Source organism: Cherax quadricarinatus, chromosome 49, assembly GCF_038502225.1.
Source record: "Cherax quadricarinatus isolate ZL_2023a chromosome 49, ASM3850222v1, whole genome shotgun sequence".
Taxonomy (NCBI): Eukaryota; Metazoa; Arthropoda; class Malacostraca; order Decapoda; family Parastacidae; genus Cherax; species Cherax quadricarinatus.
Window position 1 is genome coordinate 7,642,986 of NC_091340.1, and position 16,835 is coordinate 7,659,820.

The 16,835-nt window shown below is 50.6% G+C and overlaps 1 protein-coding gene across 1 annotated transcript in view; it reads left to right on the plus strand.

Moving 5' to 3' along the window:
- LOC128697076 (Adenylate cyclase 3) overlaps window positions 1–16,835 on the plus strand; it is a 271,965-nt gene that overhangs the window by 96,687 nt on the left and 158,443 nt on the right. The window lies entirely within an intron of this gene.

Here is a 16,835-nt window from a genome sequence, read left to right on the forward strand (position 1 = left end):
AGAGAGAGAGAGAGAGAGACAGAGACAGAGACAGAGACAGACAGAGAGAGAGACAGAGAGAGAGAGAGAGAGAGAGAGAGAGAAAGGAATATTCGTTGTTGTTCGTACTTCAATTTCATATTAATACATAGCTTTATTGACCACTGGGTGATGGCGTGTGTAGCCTTCTGCTAATGGGGTTTTAACGCGCTTAGCTTATTGCTAATGGGTTGTAATGGGTTTAGTTCTGTGCTAATGAGCTTTTAAATGGGTTTGGCTTAGCGGTGAGTTTAAATAGGTGTATCTTTTACTATTATGTTTTATCTCGGTTACGTTAGTATAATGGGCCTATTGTGGTTAGCATACTTCTAATGAGTTGTGATGTGTTTAACTTGCTTGTGATGAATGGTTTGAAAAACCGACAAGTTGAAGATTGAGACACTTATGCAGCATATGGGAATCTTTATTCAGGAAACGTTTCGCCACACAGTGGCTTCGTCTTGTTACAAAGAATTCTTCAACACTTGTCCAACCTTTGGACGAAGATCTACTTCGACTAGTGGATGGTACCACTATGACCCCGCCTCCGCCTGCTTCACCTCACCTCACTACTTCGACTAGTGGATGGTACCACTATGACCCCGCCTCCGCCTGCTTCACCTCACCTCACTACTTCGACTAGTGGATGGTACCACTATGACCCCGCCTCCGCCTGCTTCACCTCACCTCACTACAGTATATAAGCTACATCTACGACCCTATGCTGTACATTCTACAAGATTGATGGACTGAACACATTGACTCCAAGCTGAGGGACTGATTACCTCAAACTCCTCCTCTCCTTACGCCTTCCTCTTTGTATTGGACTGATGAAGCCACTGTGTGGCGAAACGTTTTCTGAATAAAGATTCCCATATGCTGCATAAGTGTCTCAATCTTCAGCTTGCTTGTAATAGGTTTTACTGGGTTTAAAAACCATTTAGCAGTAAGGTAACCACATTACCTCACTACTTACAATTCATGTCTTTATTTTACAATTAATTACAATTTGTTATTGTAGTGTTGCGTCATCAAAGGTTTGCAGGAACTCAGGTTGAAAGGTGAATGTGGATTATAGAAAGACTGTTTCGCTTTGTGAGGAGGGTTATCAAGTCATGATAAAGGTCTGTCTGGGCGAAACGTAGCCTTGAAGGTTTGATCCATAAATAGTGGATTTCTTCACTACGTTGGAACACCCTAGTTGTGAGTATACCTGGAGAGGGTTTCAGGGATCAACGCCCCCACGGCCCGGTCTGTGGCCAGGCCTCACGGTGGATCAGGGCCTGATCAACCAGGTTGTTACTGTTTGCCGCACGCAACCTAACGTACGAGCCACACCCCGGCTGGTCATGTACCGACTTTAGGTGCCTGTCCAGTGCCTTCCTGAAGACAGCCAGGGGTCTATTGGTAATCCCCTTTATGTATGCTGGGAGGCAGTTGAACAATCTTGGGTCCCTGACACTTATTGTGTTGTCTCGTGAGGATAATACTCGGTGAGTGTGGTGTGGTGGTGGTTCCTCACGAAACGGTCACATGACGGCTTCTCATTAATGTTGTTGGATTATAGGGCCAATGACAGCTTGCACCGTATCTTGTTGGATCACAGGGCCACTGACAACTCTCGCTATATCTTTTTGTTGGTGTATAGGGTTGCTGACAGCTTACACTTTATGTTGGATTATAGGGCGAGTGACAGTTCGCACTGTATCTTCTTGTTGGTTTATAAGGCTACTGCTATATTATCTTACGGGTTTAGCACGTGCTTTTCACGCCGTATCTTCTTGATGGTATATAGGGCCCCCTGACAGCTCGCACTGTATCTTCTTATTGGTGGTTTATAGGTCCACTCACAACTCCCACTGTTTCTTATTGGTGGTTTATAGGGCGACTGACAGCTCACGCCGTACGTAGCCCTGCCACATGTTAGCACTGTGGCACCCGGGTAGGCCTTGAGTTGGCTCTTCCCTCGACTCCGTAGTGCCATAAATAACAGGTTTACCTCTGGGACTGGCATTCACTGCAAAACACATCCGTTCTGAATCAATATTTTTAATCCCGGCGCTGATGCTGGGTGCTGCATGGCGCGGTGAAACTGGAGTTTGCACACGAGTTTATTCCGGAATCTGCACACGTTTTTTTTTTCTCCTGGATTTTGGAAGATATACTATAACTCATTTTTTGGACACGTGTTTCATTCAGATGTTGAAAGACGTCGTACTCTTTCAGGCGTTGAAAGATGTCAGACCCAGACCCAGACGTTGAAAGACGTCAAACTCAGATGCTGAAAGACGCCAGATTCTTTCAGACATGGAGTTTCAGTCATCACTCTGACGACACCCTTCAAGGGCTGAGGGAAGGATGGCCTTGATGCTAGTGAAGAAGCACTATACCCTTTTCTTCCTCGGATCAACCCTTATTACCTCCTATAATCCTCAGACGTACAACCTCTACAGATTCAGCACCTTCCAGTCTTTGGCTAGTGCAGTGTCTTATTGATCAATACCACTCGTTCGTGGTCACAATAATATATATATATATATATATATATATATATATATATATATATATATATATATATATATATATATATATATATATATATATATATATAGATGGATAGATAGATATAAAATTGTGTACACACACACTTCTTCTCTATATGTGGGTACAGGGGTCGAGTCGAGTCACAGTTCCAGGCCGTGTGTGTACTCACCTAATTGTACTCACCTAATTGTGGTTGCAGGGGTCGAGACTCAGCTCCTGGCCCCGCCTCTTCACTGATCGCTACTGGATCCTCTCTCTGCTTCCTGAGCTTTGTCATACCTCTTCTTAAAACTATGTATGGTTCCTGCCTCCACTACTTCACTTGCTAGGCTATTCCACTTGCTGACAACTCTATGACTGAAGAAATACTTCCTAACGTCCCTGTGACTCGTCTGAGTCTTCAGCTTCCAGTTGTGACCCCTTGTCCCTGTGTCCCCTCTCTGGAACATCCTATCTCTGTCCACCTTGTCTATTCCCCGCAGTATCTTGTATGTCGTTATCATGTCTCCCCTGACCCTTCTGTCCTCCAGTGTCGTCAGTCCGATTTCCCTTAACCTTTCCTCGTACGACATTCCCTTGAGCTCTAGGACTAGCCTTGTTGCAAACCTTTGTACTTTCTCTAACTTCTTGACGTGCTTGACCAGGTGTGGGTTCCAGACTGGTGCTGCATACTCCAGTATGGGCCTAACATACACAGTGTACAGTGTCTTGAACGATTCCTTATTAAGGTATCGGAACGCTATTCTCAGGTTTGCCAGGCGCCCGTATGCTGCAGCGGTTATTTGGTTGATGTGTGCCTCCGGTGATGTGCTCGGTGTTATGGTCACCCCAAGGTCTTTCTCCCTGAGTGAGGTCTGTAGTCTTTGTCCACCTAGCCTATACTCTGTCTGCGGTCTTCTTTGCCCCTCCCCAATCTTCATGACTTTGCATTTGGCTGGATTGAATTCGAGAAGCCAGTTGCTGGACCACATGTCCAGCCTGTCCAGGTCTCTTTGCAGTCCTGCCTCATCCTCGTCCGATTTAATTCTTCTCATCAACTTCACATCATCTGCGAACAGGGACACTTCAGAGTCTATTCCTTCCATCATGTCGTTCACATATATCAAAAATAGCACTGGTCCTAGAACTGACCCCTGTGGGACCCCGCTCGTAACAGGCGCCCACTGTGATACCTCTTCACGTACCATGACTCGTTGCTGCCTCCCTGTCAGGTATTCTCTTATCCATTGCAGTGCCCTCCCTTTTACGTGCGCCTGATCCTCCAGCTTCTGCACTAATCTCTTGTGGGGAACTGTGTCAAAGGCCTTCCTGCAGTCTAGGAAAACGCAATCTACCCACCCCTCTCTCTCGTGTCTTACTTCTGTTACCTTGTCATAAAACTCCAGGAGGTTTGTGATATAAGATTTGCCTTCCATGAACCCATGCTGGTTTTCATTTATAATCTTGTTCCTTTCCAGGTGTTCGACCACTCTCCTCCTGATAATCTTCTCCATGACTTTGCACACAATACATGTCAGAGACACAGGTCTGTAGTTTAGTGCCTCGTTTCTGTTTCCTTTCTTAAATATGGGGACTACATTAGCTGTCTTCCATTTCTCAGGTAGTTGCCCAGTTTCAAGGGATGTGTTGAAGATTGTGGTTAGAGGCACGCACAGCATCTCTGCTCCTTCTCTTAGGACCCATGAGGAGATGTTGTCCGGTCCCATCGCCTTTCAGGTGTCAAGGTCACTTAAGAGCTTCTTCACCTCCTCCTCAGTTGTTCGTATGTCATCCAACACTTGTTGGTATATTCCCTCTTGATGTTCCCTTCTGTGCTGTCTTCCCACAGCCCTTCCTGTCTCTACTGTAAAAACTTCCTTAAATTTCCTGTTCAGCTCCTCACATACCTCCTGATCATTTCTTGTGAGTTCTCCACCTTCTGTCCTTAATCTGATCACCTGGTCTTTAACTGTTGTCTTCCTCCTGATGTGGCTATACAACAGTTTCGGGTCAGTCTTGATTCTCGATGCTATGTCATTTTCATATTGTCGCTGGGCCTCCCTCCTTACCTGTGCGTACTCATTCCTGGCTCTGCGACTGATCTCCCTATTTTCGTGTGTTCTCTGCCTTCTGTACTTTTTCCATTCTCTATTGCACTTTGTTTTTGCCTCCTTACACCGTCGGGTAAACCAGGGGCTCGTTCTGGTCTTCCCGTTGTTACTTTTGCCCTTGGGAATAAACCTTTCCACTGCCTCCTTGCATTTTGTTGTTACATATTCCATCATTTCATTTACTGGCTTTCCTGCCAGTTCTCTGTCTCACTGGACCTCCCGCAGGAAGTTCTTCAACCCTATGTAGTCCCCTCTTTTATAGTCAGGCTTTTCCCATTCAACTCCTGTTATTCTCTCCACTTGCAGCTCTACTATGTATTCAAAGCACAGAACCACGTGGTCGCTAGCTCCTAGGGGACTCTCATACTTGATGTCCTCAATATCTGAGCTGCCCAGGGTGAACACAAGGTCCAATCTTGCTGGTTCATCCTCCCCTCTCACTCTGGTAGTGTCCTTAACATGTTGGTGCATGAGGTTTTCCAGCACCACGTCCAACATCCTGGCTCTCCATGTTTCGGGACCCCCATGTGGCTCCAGGTTTTCCCAGTCAATCTCCCTGTGGTTGAAATCCCCCATAACCAGCAACTTTGCTCTGCTGGAGTGAGCTCTTCTTGCCACCTCAGCAAGTGTGTCCACCATTGCTCTGTTGCTCTCTTCATATTCCTCTCTTGGCCTCCTGCAGTTCTGTGGTGGATTATACATCACTGCAATGACCACTTTGTGTTCCCCAGACTGAAGTGTACCTGCTATGTAGTCTCTTTCTCCCGTCTCATCTATTCCTTCCATTTTCTCGAATTTCCATCTGTTTTTTACGAGCAGAGCAACCCCACCTCCCCCCTGCCCCTTCTATCTTTCCTCATGATCTGGTATTCTGGTGGGAAGATTGCATCTGTTATTGTCTCCGTGAGTTTTGTTTCTGTAACTGCTATGATGTCTGGGGACTTCTCATTGATTCTTTCTTGCCATTCCTCATGTTTATTCGTTAATCCATCTGCATTTGTGTACCAAACCTTCAACTTCTGTTCTAATACTGTAACTGTGGTGCGGGGGGTGGAAACAGAGGGATCGGTGTGTGATGGTTGGTTTGGATTGTTCAGTTGCCTTGGGGGTGTCGTGGCTGGAGTCCTTCTGCAGGTGTTTCTGGGGGGTGCGCTTGTCTTTCCATTTGATCCTGGGTTATTCTGCTCTCCTTTTTCATTTCCTCCCATTTCTCCTTTCGTTTTTGAACTCTTTCATTGTCTTCCTTTCGTCCTGTGTTCTGTCTCGATCGAGGTACACACTCCGGAACTCCTGCTTGCCTCTCAGCCGTGCTTTCTCCTGCAGGATCTTGGTTCGGGTTGATTCTACCTTGAAAATTACTTTGAGAGGCCGATTCCTTTTCTTTGTGAACCACCCAATTCTCCGAAAATTTGCCACCTGGGTCATGTCCCCCTCGCCTATCACCTTCATGATATCTTCAATCGCTTTTTTCTCCTCCTGCTTTCTTTCATCATAAGTTTCCCCTTTAGCTTCGTCTAGCCCATAGACAAACACGGATCTCTCCCTTTCCACCTCCCACTGTGACTCCCATTGCATCCTCTGATGTGTTTTAGTTCCTTCCCGTGGAGTGTTCCTTCTTTCAGTCCCTTCCCTAGTTATGGCCCCTATGCTTCTTGGTTTATCCTTCCTGCTCACCTGCTCCTGGCCCCCACAGGTATCTGGTAAGGTCCTTGCACATGTCCTAGTTCCTTCAATGTCTTCCAACCTCTCATTCTGTCCTAGTGTGCTCCCTGTCTTTGTTTTGGCCCCATGTGGGTTTGACAGGACCTCTGCATACAGTTTAGTTTCCATGCTTCCTTCAGACCTGTTGTCTGTGTTTGATGTAGCCATTGCCGATGCTACTTCTGTAATATCTTTGTCTCTGTGCTGTTTCAGATGTCTCAGCTCCTCTTCTAATCTCTCTATCTTGATTTCTGCTGCTGTGGCCTGTTGCTTCCACCTTCTGCATTCTGCTGCTAACCTCTCTTCCATCTTCCTTTCCAGCTCATCTAGTCTCCTTCCCCAGTCTTCCTCCCTTTTTTTGAGCTCTACCTCCCATTCCTCCCTCCCAGATTCGTCCTTGGAGCCCCTTGTCCTCATCCTGGTTAGGGGGAGGGGAATAGATGGTTAGGAGAGGGGATGGATGGTTGTGGGGGAGGGGGAGGATGGTTATTGGAGGGGTAGAGATAGTTGGGGGAGGGGGTTAGATGGTTTGGGGGAGAGAGGGGATGGATGGTTATGGGGGAGGGGGAGGATGGTTATTGGAGGGAGGGAGGTAGTTGGGGGGTTAGATGGTTTTGGGAGGGGTTAGGTGGTTTGGGGGAGGGGTAGGTGGCTAAGCTGAGGTGGTTAGGGAAGGGGGAGAGGTGGTGTGTAGGTGTGTGTGTGTGTGTGTGTGTGTGTGTGTGTGTGTGTGTGTGTGTGTGTGTACGTGTGTGTGTGTGCTCACCTAGTTGAGGTTGCAGGGCTCAAGTCCAGACTCCTGGCCCCGCCTCTTCACTGGTCGCTACTAGGTCACTTTCCCTGAACCGTGAGCTTTATCATACCTCTGCTTAAAGCTATGTGTGGATCGTGCCTCCACTACATTGCTTCCCAAACTATTCCACTTCCTGACAACTCTGTGGCTGAAGAAGTACTTCCTAACATCCCTGTGATTCATCTTTGTCTTCAACTTCCAACTGTGTCCCATCTCTGGAACATCCTGTCTTTGTCCACCTTATCAATTCCTCTCAGTATTTTGTATGTCGTTATCATGTCCCCCCTATCTCTCCTGTCCTCCAGTGTCGTCAGGTTGATTTCCCTTAACCTCTCCTCGTAGGACATACCTCTTAGCTCTGAGACTAGTCTTGTTGCAAACCTTTGCACTTTCTCTAGTTTCTTTACGTGCTTGGCTAGGTGTGGGCTCCAAACTGGTGCCGCATACTCCAATATGGGCCTAACGTACACGGTGTACAGGGTCCTGTACGATTCCTTATTAAGATGTCGGAATGCTGTTCTGAGGTTTGCTAGGCGCCCATATGCTGCAGCAGTTATTTGGTTGATGTGCGCTTCAGGAGATGTGCCTGGTGTGTGTGTGTGTGTGTGTGTGTGTGTGTGTGTGTGTGTGTGTGTGTGTGTGTGTGTGTGTGTGTGTGTGTGTGTGTGTGTGTGTTTTACCCAGAGCTCTAATTGAGCTCGGGTCAATAAGGGCGCGGCACTCAGCATTACAACACTTGCTGCCTAAAATCGCGAGTACGCCTGATGGTATGAAATTTAAATATACCATTTGGGAAGGTTGGGAGGGGCTTGTAGGGAGGAGGGGTGAAGGTGAGGGGTGAGGGGAGGAGGGGTGAAGGTGAGGGGTGAGGGCGGTGGGGTGAAGGTGAGAGGTGAGGGAGGAGGGGTGAAGGTGAGGGGTGAGGGAGGAGGGGTGAAGGTGAGAGGTGAGGGAGGAGGGGTGAAGGTGAGGGGTGAGGGAGGAGGGGTGAAGGTGAGGGGTGAGGGGAGGAGGGGTGAAGGTGAGGGGTGAGGGAGGAGGGGTGAAGGTGAGGGGTGAGGGGAGGAGGGGTGAAGGTGAGGGGTGTGGGTGGAGGGGTGATGGTGAGTGGTGAGGGAGGAGGGGTGATGGTGAGGGGTGAGGGAGGAGGGGTGAAGGTGAGGGGTGAGGGTGGAGGGGTGAAGGTGAGGGGTGAGGGAGGAGGGGTGAAGGTGAGGGGTGAGGGAGGAGGGGTGAAGGTGAGGGGTGAGGGAGGAGGGGTGAAGGTGAGGGGTGAGGGAGGAGGGGTGAAGGTGAGGGGTGAGGGAGGAGGGGTGAAGGTGAGAGGTGAGGGAGGAGGGGTGAAGGTGAGGGGTGAGGGAGGAGGGGTGAAGGTGAGGGGTGAAGGTGAGGGGTGAAGGTGAGGGGTGAAGGTGAGGGGTGAAGGTGAGGGGTGAAGGTGAGGGGTGAAGGTGAGGGGTGAAGGTGAGGGGTGAGGGAGGAGGGGTGAAGGTGAGAGGTGAGGGAGGAGGGGTGAAGGTGAGGGGTGATGGTGAGGGGTGAAGGTGTGGGGTGAGGGAGGAGGGGTGAAGGTGAGAGGTGAGGGAGGAGGGGTGAAGGTGAGCGGTGAGGGAGGAGGGGTGAAGGTGAGGGGTGAAGGTGAGGGGTGAAGGTGAGGGGTGAGGGAGGAGGGGTGAAGGTGAGAGGTGAGGGAGGAGGGGTGAAGGTGAGGGGTGAAGGTGAGGGGTGAAGGTGAGGGGTGAGGGAGGAGGGGTGAAGGTGAGAGGTGAGGGAGGAGGGGTGAAGGTGCGGGGTGAGGGAGGAGGGGTGTAGGTGAGGGGGGATGGTGAGGGGTGTAGGTGAGGGGTGAGGGAGGAGGGGTGAAGGTGAGAGGTGAGGGAGGAGGGGTGAAGGTGAGGGGTGTAGGTGTGGGGTGAAGGTGTGGGGTGAAGGTGAGTGGTGAGGGAGGAGGGGTGAAGGTGAGGGGTGAAGGTGAGGGGTGAAGGTGAGGGGTGAAGGTGAGGGGTGAAGGTGAGGGGTGAAGGTGAGGGGTGAAGGTGAGGGGTGAAGGTGAGGGGTGAAGGTGAGGGGTGAAGGTGAGGGGTGAAGGTGAGGGGAGAAGGTGAGGGGTGACGGTGAGGGGTGCAGGGGCGGGGTGAAGGTGAGGGGTGAAGGTGAGGGGTGAAGGTGAGGGGTGAAGGTGAGGGGTGAAGGTGAGGGGTGAAGGTGTGGGGTGATGGTGTGGGGTGATGGTGAGGGGTGAAGGTGAGGGGTGAAGGTGAGGGGTGAAGGTGAGGGGTGAAGGTGAGGGGTGAAGGTGAGGGGTGAAGGTGAGGGGTGAAGGTGAGGGGTGAAGGTGAGGGGTGAAGGTGAGGGGTGAAGGTGAGGGGTGAAGGTGAGGGGTGAAGGTGAGGGGTGAAGGTGAGGGGTGAAGGTGAGGGGTGAAGGTGAGGGGTGAAGGTGAGGGGTGAAGGTGAGGGGTGAAGGTGAGGGGTGAAGGTGAGGGGTGAAGGTGAGGGGTGAAGGTGAGGGGTGAAGGTAGAGTGAGTGGAGAGTAATGTTTATATAAGAAGACATAAGGCAGCACGTTAAAAAGATGGTGAACTGGATGTAGGATGCAACATTGGTTCATTTCCTTTCCCCTTCAGTTCCCCCTTTTCTCCTTCCCCTCACTTTCTTTCACCTTCTCCACTCCATTCCAATCTGCCTTCCATCTCAATGCCAGGTTTCCCCATCATTCTTTCACTCTTCACCCCTCTCACCTCTCCTCCACTCATCTTTTCCCTGTCCCTCTCCCTTCGTCTCTCATTCATCTCTCTTCTCCTCTCTCGTCTCCTCCCCTCCTCTCACATCTCCTATCTCTAATTAGATGATGTCAGGATACAGTGCCTGGCTCTGCCTGGAGAAGTCATGGTTGGTTAGTTAATTAGGTTTAAAGAACCTATCTACTACACGAGGGTCATTAAGGCTGTATGACAGCTCTACGCCGCCAGTCAAGAATACTTTCGTACCTAAAATAGGGATTAAGGCAGACTCTCGATATATATACTGATAAATACACTTGTATCAACCGAACCTGACAACTCGCAGGTAAGACGGACAAGGGGTGAGGGAGAAATTGGGAAGAGGCGAAGAATAGCTCTAGAGATGAATGTATACAGTTGTAGAGATAGAGCCGAGGCTAAACCCAGCAGCAGAACATTGTATGGCAGCTGTAAAAGAGCAGAGAAACAGGCTGAGTCTGCTGGCAGTTGTGTTATGGTCTTATATCTTGGTAAAGCAGAGTAGGGAGGCAGGCAACATCGCAGGAGAAAGGCAGCTGAACATGTAAGATGTTTGTTGTGATGAATTACGGCAGGTTTTCAATAAAGGAGAAGTATTTGAGTTTCTCTGAAGGTTCATTGCGAAATATGGAATAATTTAACTTTGTTTTTGGACTCAGTTATTAATTCTTCATTGGACTCGAGTAGTTCCTCCGTCCAGTGAATATACACTGACAGTCGCTCTTTTAGGTGTACATAAACACCGAGATATATAAACCTGAGGTATACTCTCATTAACACATTCTGTAAGGAGGTTTTCTGTGTTAGGGGGCTTAGACTTCCAGCAAGCGTGCGCGAACGTATTGGATAGGAGCGAGTGGAGGCAAATGATTTTTATGACGACGTGCTGTTGGAGTGTGAGCAAAATAACATTTATGAAGAGATTCAGGGAAACCGGTTAGCCGGACTTGAGTCCCGGAGATGGGAAGTACAGTGCCTGCACTCTGAAGGAGTGCACATGTGTTGCCGTTGTTTAACTGTAGTGTTGGTACGCCTCTGGCAAGACAGTGATGGAGTGAGTGATGATGAAAGTGTTTCTTCCTTTTTCAGGTCACCTGCCTTGGTGGGAAACGGCCGATATGTTAATAAATAACAAAAAAAAACCTCTCTGTTAATATACACCTCCACCTCTGGATATAAACACAGTGTGCAGGCCACAAACAGGAGTGGCGGAGATTCGAGCCAAGGTCCTTCCAGCAGCAACACCACCGTCCTGGCCGACGCTATTCTGCCTGGACCACGGTTCGATTCCCTGCCCCTTCTTTCCTTTATTCACTAAAAGTTATTCATTACTATTCATCTTAAGGCAGTATTTCCCAGGGTGGACTTAGTCACAGAGCTGTACCAGAAAGTTAATATTCTGAGGTTGAGTCGTAGGGTATCAATAAGTTGGATCAATAAGGAGTTATGTTGGCAGCAAATGTGGAAACGTATTGCGCGAAACAGCGAGAGTAGAGATTAGTGGTGTGTCAGCGAGTGTACATGTGGAGTAGTGGTGTGTCAGCGAGTATACCTGGGCAGTAGTGGTGTGTCAGCGAGTGTACATGTGGAGTAGTGGTGTGTCAGCGAGTATACCTGGGCAGTAGTGGTGTGTCAGCGAGTGTACATGGGGAGTAGTGGTGTGTCAGCGAGTATACCTGGGCAGTAGTGGTGTGTCAGCGAGTGTACATGGGGAGTAGTGGTGTGTCAGCGAGTATACCTGGGCAGTAGTGGTGTGTCAGCGAGTGTACATGGGGAGTAGTGGTGTGTCAGCGAGTATACCTGGGCAGTAGTGGTGTGTCAGCGAGTGTACATGGGGAGTAGTGGTGTGTCAGCGAGTGTACATGGGGAGTAGTAGTGTGTCAGCGAGTATACCTGGGCAGTAGTGGTGTGTCAGCGAGTGTACATGTGGAGTAGTGGTGTGTCAGCGAGTATACCTGGGCAGTAGTGGTGTGTCAGCGAGTGTACATGTGGAGTAGTGGTGTGTCAGCGAGTATACCTGGGCAGTAGTGGTGTGTCAGCGAGTGTACATGGGGAGTAGTGGTGTGTCAGCGAGTGTACATGGGGAGTAGTAGTGTGTCAGCGAGTATACCTGGGCAGTAGTGGTGTGTCAGCGAGTGTACATGTGGAGTAGTGGTGTGTCAGCGAGTATACCTGGGCAGTAGTGGTGTGTCAGCGAGTGTACATGTGGAGTAGTGGTGTGTCAGCGAGTATACCTGGGCAGTAGTGGTGTGTCAGCGAGTGTACATGGGGAGTAGTGGTGTGTCAGCGAGTATACCTGGGCAGTAGTGGTGTGTCAGCGAGTGTACATGGGGAGTAGTGGTGTGTCAGCGAGTGTACATGGGGAGTAGTAGTGTGTCAGCGAGTATACCTGGGCAGTAGTGGTGTGTCAGCGAGTGTACATGGGGAGTAGTAGTGTGTCAGCGAGTATACTTGGGCAGTAGTGGTGTGTCAGCGAGTGTACATGGAGAATAATGGTGTGTCAGCGAGTATACCTGGGCAGTAGTGGTGTGTCAGCGAGTGTACATGGGGAGTAGTGGAGTGTCAGCGAGTATACCTGGGCAGTAGTGGTGTGTCAGCTAGTATACCTGGGCAGTAGTGGTGTGTCAGCGAGTATACATGGGGAGTAGTGGTGTGTCAGCGAGTGTACATGGGAAGCAGTGGTGTGTCAGCGAGTGTACATGGGGAGTAGTGGTGTGTCAGCGAATATACCTGGGCAGTAGTGGTGTGTCAGCGAGTATACATGGGGAGTAGTGGTGTGTTAGCGAGTGTACATGGGGAGTAGTGGTGTGTCAGCGAGTGTACATGGGGAGTAGTGGTGTGTCAGCGAGTATACCTGGGCAGTAGTGGTGTGTCAGCGAGTATACATGGGGAGTAGTGGTGTGTCAGCGAGTGTACATGGGGAGTAGTGGTGTGTCAGCGAGTATACCTGGGCAGTAGTGGTGTGTCAGCGAGTGTACATGGGGAGTAGTGGTGTGTTAGCCAGTGTACATGGGGAGTAGTGGTGTGTCAGCGAGTATACCTGGGCAGTAGTGGTGTGTCAGCGAGTATACCTGGGCAGTAGTGGTGTGTCAGCGAGTGTAGAGTGTACATGGGGAGTAGTGGTGTGTTAGCCAGTGTACATGGGGAGTAGTGGTGTGTCAGCGAGTATACCTGGGCAGTAGTAGTGTGTCAACGAGTGTACATGGGCAGTAGTGGTGTGTCAACGAGTGTACATGGGCAGTAGTGGCGTGTCAGCGAGTCTGCATGGGGAGTAGTGGTGTGTCAGCGAGTGTACATGGGCAGTAGTGGTGTTTCAGCGAGTGTACATGGGCAGTAGTGGTGTTTCAGCGAGTATACATGGGGAGTAGTGGTGTGTCAGCGAGTATACCTGGGCAGTAGTGGTGTGTCAGCGAGTGTACATGGGCAGTAGTGGTGTTTCAGCGAGTATACATGGGGAGTAGTGGTGTGTCAGCGAGTATACCTGGGCAGTAGTGGTGTGTCAGCGAGTGTACATGGGCAGTAGTGGTGTTTCAGCGAGTATACATGGGGAGTAGTGGTGTGTCAGCGAGTATACCTGGGCAGTAGTGGTGTGTCAGCGAGTGTACATGGGCAGTAGTGGTGTTTCAGCGAGTATACATGGGGAGTAGTGGTGTGTCAGCGAGTATACCTGGGCAGTAGTGGTGTGTCAGCGAGTGTACATGGGCAGTAGTGGTGTTTCAGCGAGTATACATGGGGAGTAGTGGTGTGTCAGCGAGTATACCTGGGCAGTAGTGGTGTGTCAGCGAGTGTACATGGGCAGTAGTGGTGTTTCAGCGAGTATACATGGGGAGTAGTGGTGTGTCAGCGAGTATACCTGGGCAGTAGTGGTGTGTCAGCGAGTGTACATGGGGAGTAGTGGTGTGTCAGCGAGTGTGCATGGGGAGTAGTGGTGTGTCAGCGAGTATACCTGGGCAGTAGTGGTGTGTCAGCGAGTGTGCATGGGGAGTAGTGGTGTGTCAGCGAGTATACCTGGGCAGTAGTGGTGTGTCAGCGAGTGTACATGGGGAGTAGTGGTGTGTCAGCGAGTGTGCATTGGGAGTAGTGGTGTGTCAGCGAGTGTACATGGGGAGTAGTGGTGTGTCAGCGAGTGTACATGGAGAGTAGTGGTGTGTCAGCGAGTATACCTGGGCAGTAGTGGTGTGTCAGCGAGTGTACATGGGGAGTAGTGGTGTGTCAGCGAGTGTGCATGGGGAGTAGTGGTGTGTCAGCGAGTATACCTGGGCAGTAGTGGTGTGTCAGCGAGTGTACATGGGCAGTAGTGGTGTGTCAGCGAGTGAACATGGGGAGTAGTGGTGTGTCAGCGAGTATACCTGGGCAGTAGTGGTGTGTCAGTGAGTGTACATGGAGAGTAGTGGTGTGTCAGCGAGTATACCTGGGCAGTAGTGGTGTGTCAGCGAGTGTACATGGGAGGTAGTGGAGTGTCAGCGAGTATACCTGGGCAGTAGTAGTGTGTCAGCGAGTGTACATGGGCAGTAGTGGCGTGTCAGCGAGTCTGCATGGGGAGTAGTGGTGTGTCAGCGAGTGTACATGGGGAGTAGTGGTGTGTCAGCGAGTATACCTAAGCAGTAATGGTGTGTCAGCGAGTGTACATGGGGAGTAGTGGTGTGTCAGCGAGTGTGCATGGGGAGTAGTGGTATGTCAGCGAGTGTACAGGGGCAGTAGTGGTGTGTCAGCGAGTGTACATGGGGAGTATTGGTATTTCAGCGAGTGTACATGGGCAGTAGTGGTGTGTCAGCGAGTGTACATGGAGAGTAGTGGTGTGTCAGCGAGTATACCTGGGCAGTAGTGGTGTGTCAGCGAGTGTACATGGGGAGTAGTGGTGTGTCAGCGAGTGTGCATGGGGAGTAGTGGTGTGTCAGCGAGTATACCTGCGCAGTAGTGGTGTGTCAGCGAGTGTACATGGGCAGTAGTGGTGTGTCAGCGAGTGTACATGGGGAGTAGTGGTGTGTCAGCGAGTATACCTGGGCAGTAGTGGTGTGTCAGTGAGTGTACATGGGGAGTAGTGGTGTGTCAGCGAGTATACCTGGGCAGTAGTGGTGTGTCAGCGAGTATACATGGGGAGTAGTGGTGTGTCAGCGAGTGTACATGGGCAGTAGTGGTGTGCCAGCGAGTGTGCATCGGGAGTAGTGGTGTGTCAGCGAGTATACCTGGGCAGTAGTGGTGTGTCAGTGAGTATACATGGGGAGTAGTGGTGTGTCAGCGAGTGTACATGGGGAGTAGTGGTGTGTCAGCGAGTGTACATGGGGAGTAGTGGTGTGTCAGCGAATATACCTCGGCAGTAGTGGTGTGTCAGCGAGTATACATGGGGAGTAGTGGTGTGTCAGCGAGTGTAAATGGGGAGTAGTGGTGTGTCAGCGAGTGTACATGAGGAGTAGTGGTGTGTCAGCGAGTATACCTGGGCAGTAGTGGTGTGTCCGTGAGTATACATGGGGAGTAGTGGTGTGTCAGCGAGTGTACATGGGGAGTAGTGGTGTGTCAGCGAGCATACCTGTGCAGTAGTGGTGTGTCAGCGAGTGTACATGGGGAGTTGTGGTGTGTTAGCCAGTGTACATGGAGAGTAGTGGTGTGTCAGCGAGTATACCTGGACAGTAGTGGTGTGTCAGCGAGTGTACATGGGAAGTAGTGGAGTGTCAGCGAGTATACCTGGGCAGTAGTAGTGTGTCAGCGAGTGTACATGGGCATTAGTGGTGTGTCAGCGAGTGTACATGGGCAGTAGTGGCGTGTCAGCGAGTCTGCATGGGGAGTAGTGGTGTGTCAGCGAGTATACCTGGGCAGTAGTGGTGTGTCAGCGAGTATACATGGGGAGTAGTGGTGTGTCAGCGAGTATACCTAGGCAGTAATGGTGTGTCAGCGAGTGTACATGGGGAGTAGTGGTGTGTCAGCGAGTGTGCATGGGGAGTAGTGGTATGTCAGCGAGTGTACAGGGGCAGTAGTGGTGTGTCAGCGAGTGTACATGGGGAGTAGTGGTGTTTCAGCGAGTGTACATGGGCAGTAGTGGTGTGTCAACGAGTGTACATGGGCAGTAGTGGTGTGTCAGCGAGTGTACATGGGGAGTAGTGGTGTGTCAGCGAGTGTACATGGGGAGTAGTGGTGTATCAGCGAGTATACATGGAGAGTAGTGGTGTGTCAGCGAGTGTACATGGGCAGTAGTGGTGTGTCAGCGAGTGTACATGGGCAGTTGTGGTGTGTCAGGGAGTGTACATGGGGAGAAGTGGTGTGTCAGCGAGTGTGCATTGGGAGTAGTGGTGTGTCAGCGAGTGTACATGGGGAGTAGTGGTGTGTCAGCGAGTGTATATGGAGAGTAGTGGTGTGTCAGCGAGTATACCTGGGCAGTAGTGGTGTGTCAGCGAGTGTACATGGGGAGTAGTGGTGTGTCAGCGAGTGTGCATGGGGAGTAGTGGTGTGTCAGCGAGTATACCTGGGCAGTAGTGGTGTGTCAGCGAGTGTACATGGGGAGTAGTGGTTTGTCAGCGAGCGTACATGGGGAGTAGTGGTGTGTCAGCGAGTGTACATGGGGAGTAGTGGTGTGTCAGTGAGTGTACATGGGGAGTAGTGGTGTGTCAGCGAGTATACCTGGGCAGTAGTGGTGTGTCAGTGAGTGTACATGGGGAGTAGTGGTGTGTCAGCGAGTATACCTGGGCAGTAGTGGTGTGTCAGCGAGTATACATGGGGAGTAGTGGTGTGTCAGCGAGTGTACATGGGCAGTAGTGGTGTGTCAGTGAGTGTGCATCGGGAGTAGTGGTGTGTCAGCGAGTATACCTGGGCAGTAGTGGTGTGTCAGCGAGTGTACATGGGGAGTAGTGGTTTGTCAGCGAGCGTACATGGGGAGTAGTGGTGTGTCAGCGAGTGTACATGGGGAGTAGTGGTGTGTCAGCGAGTATACCTGGG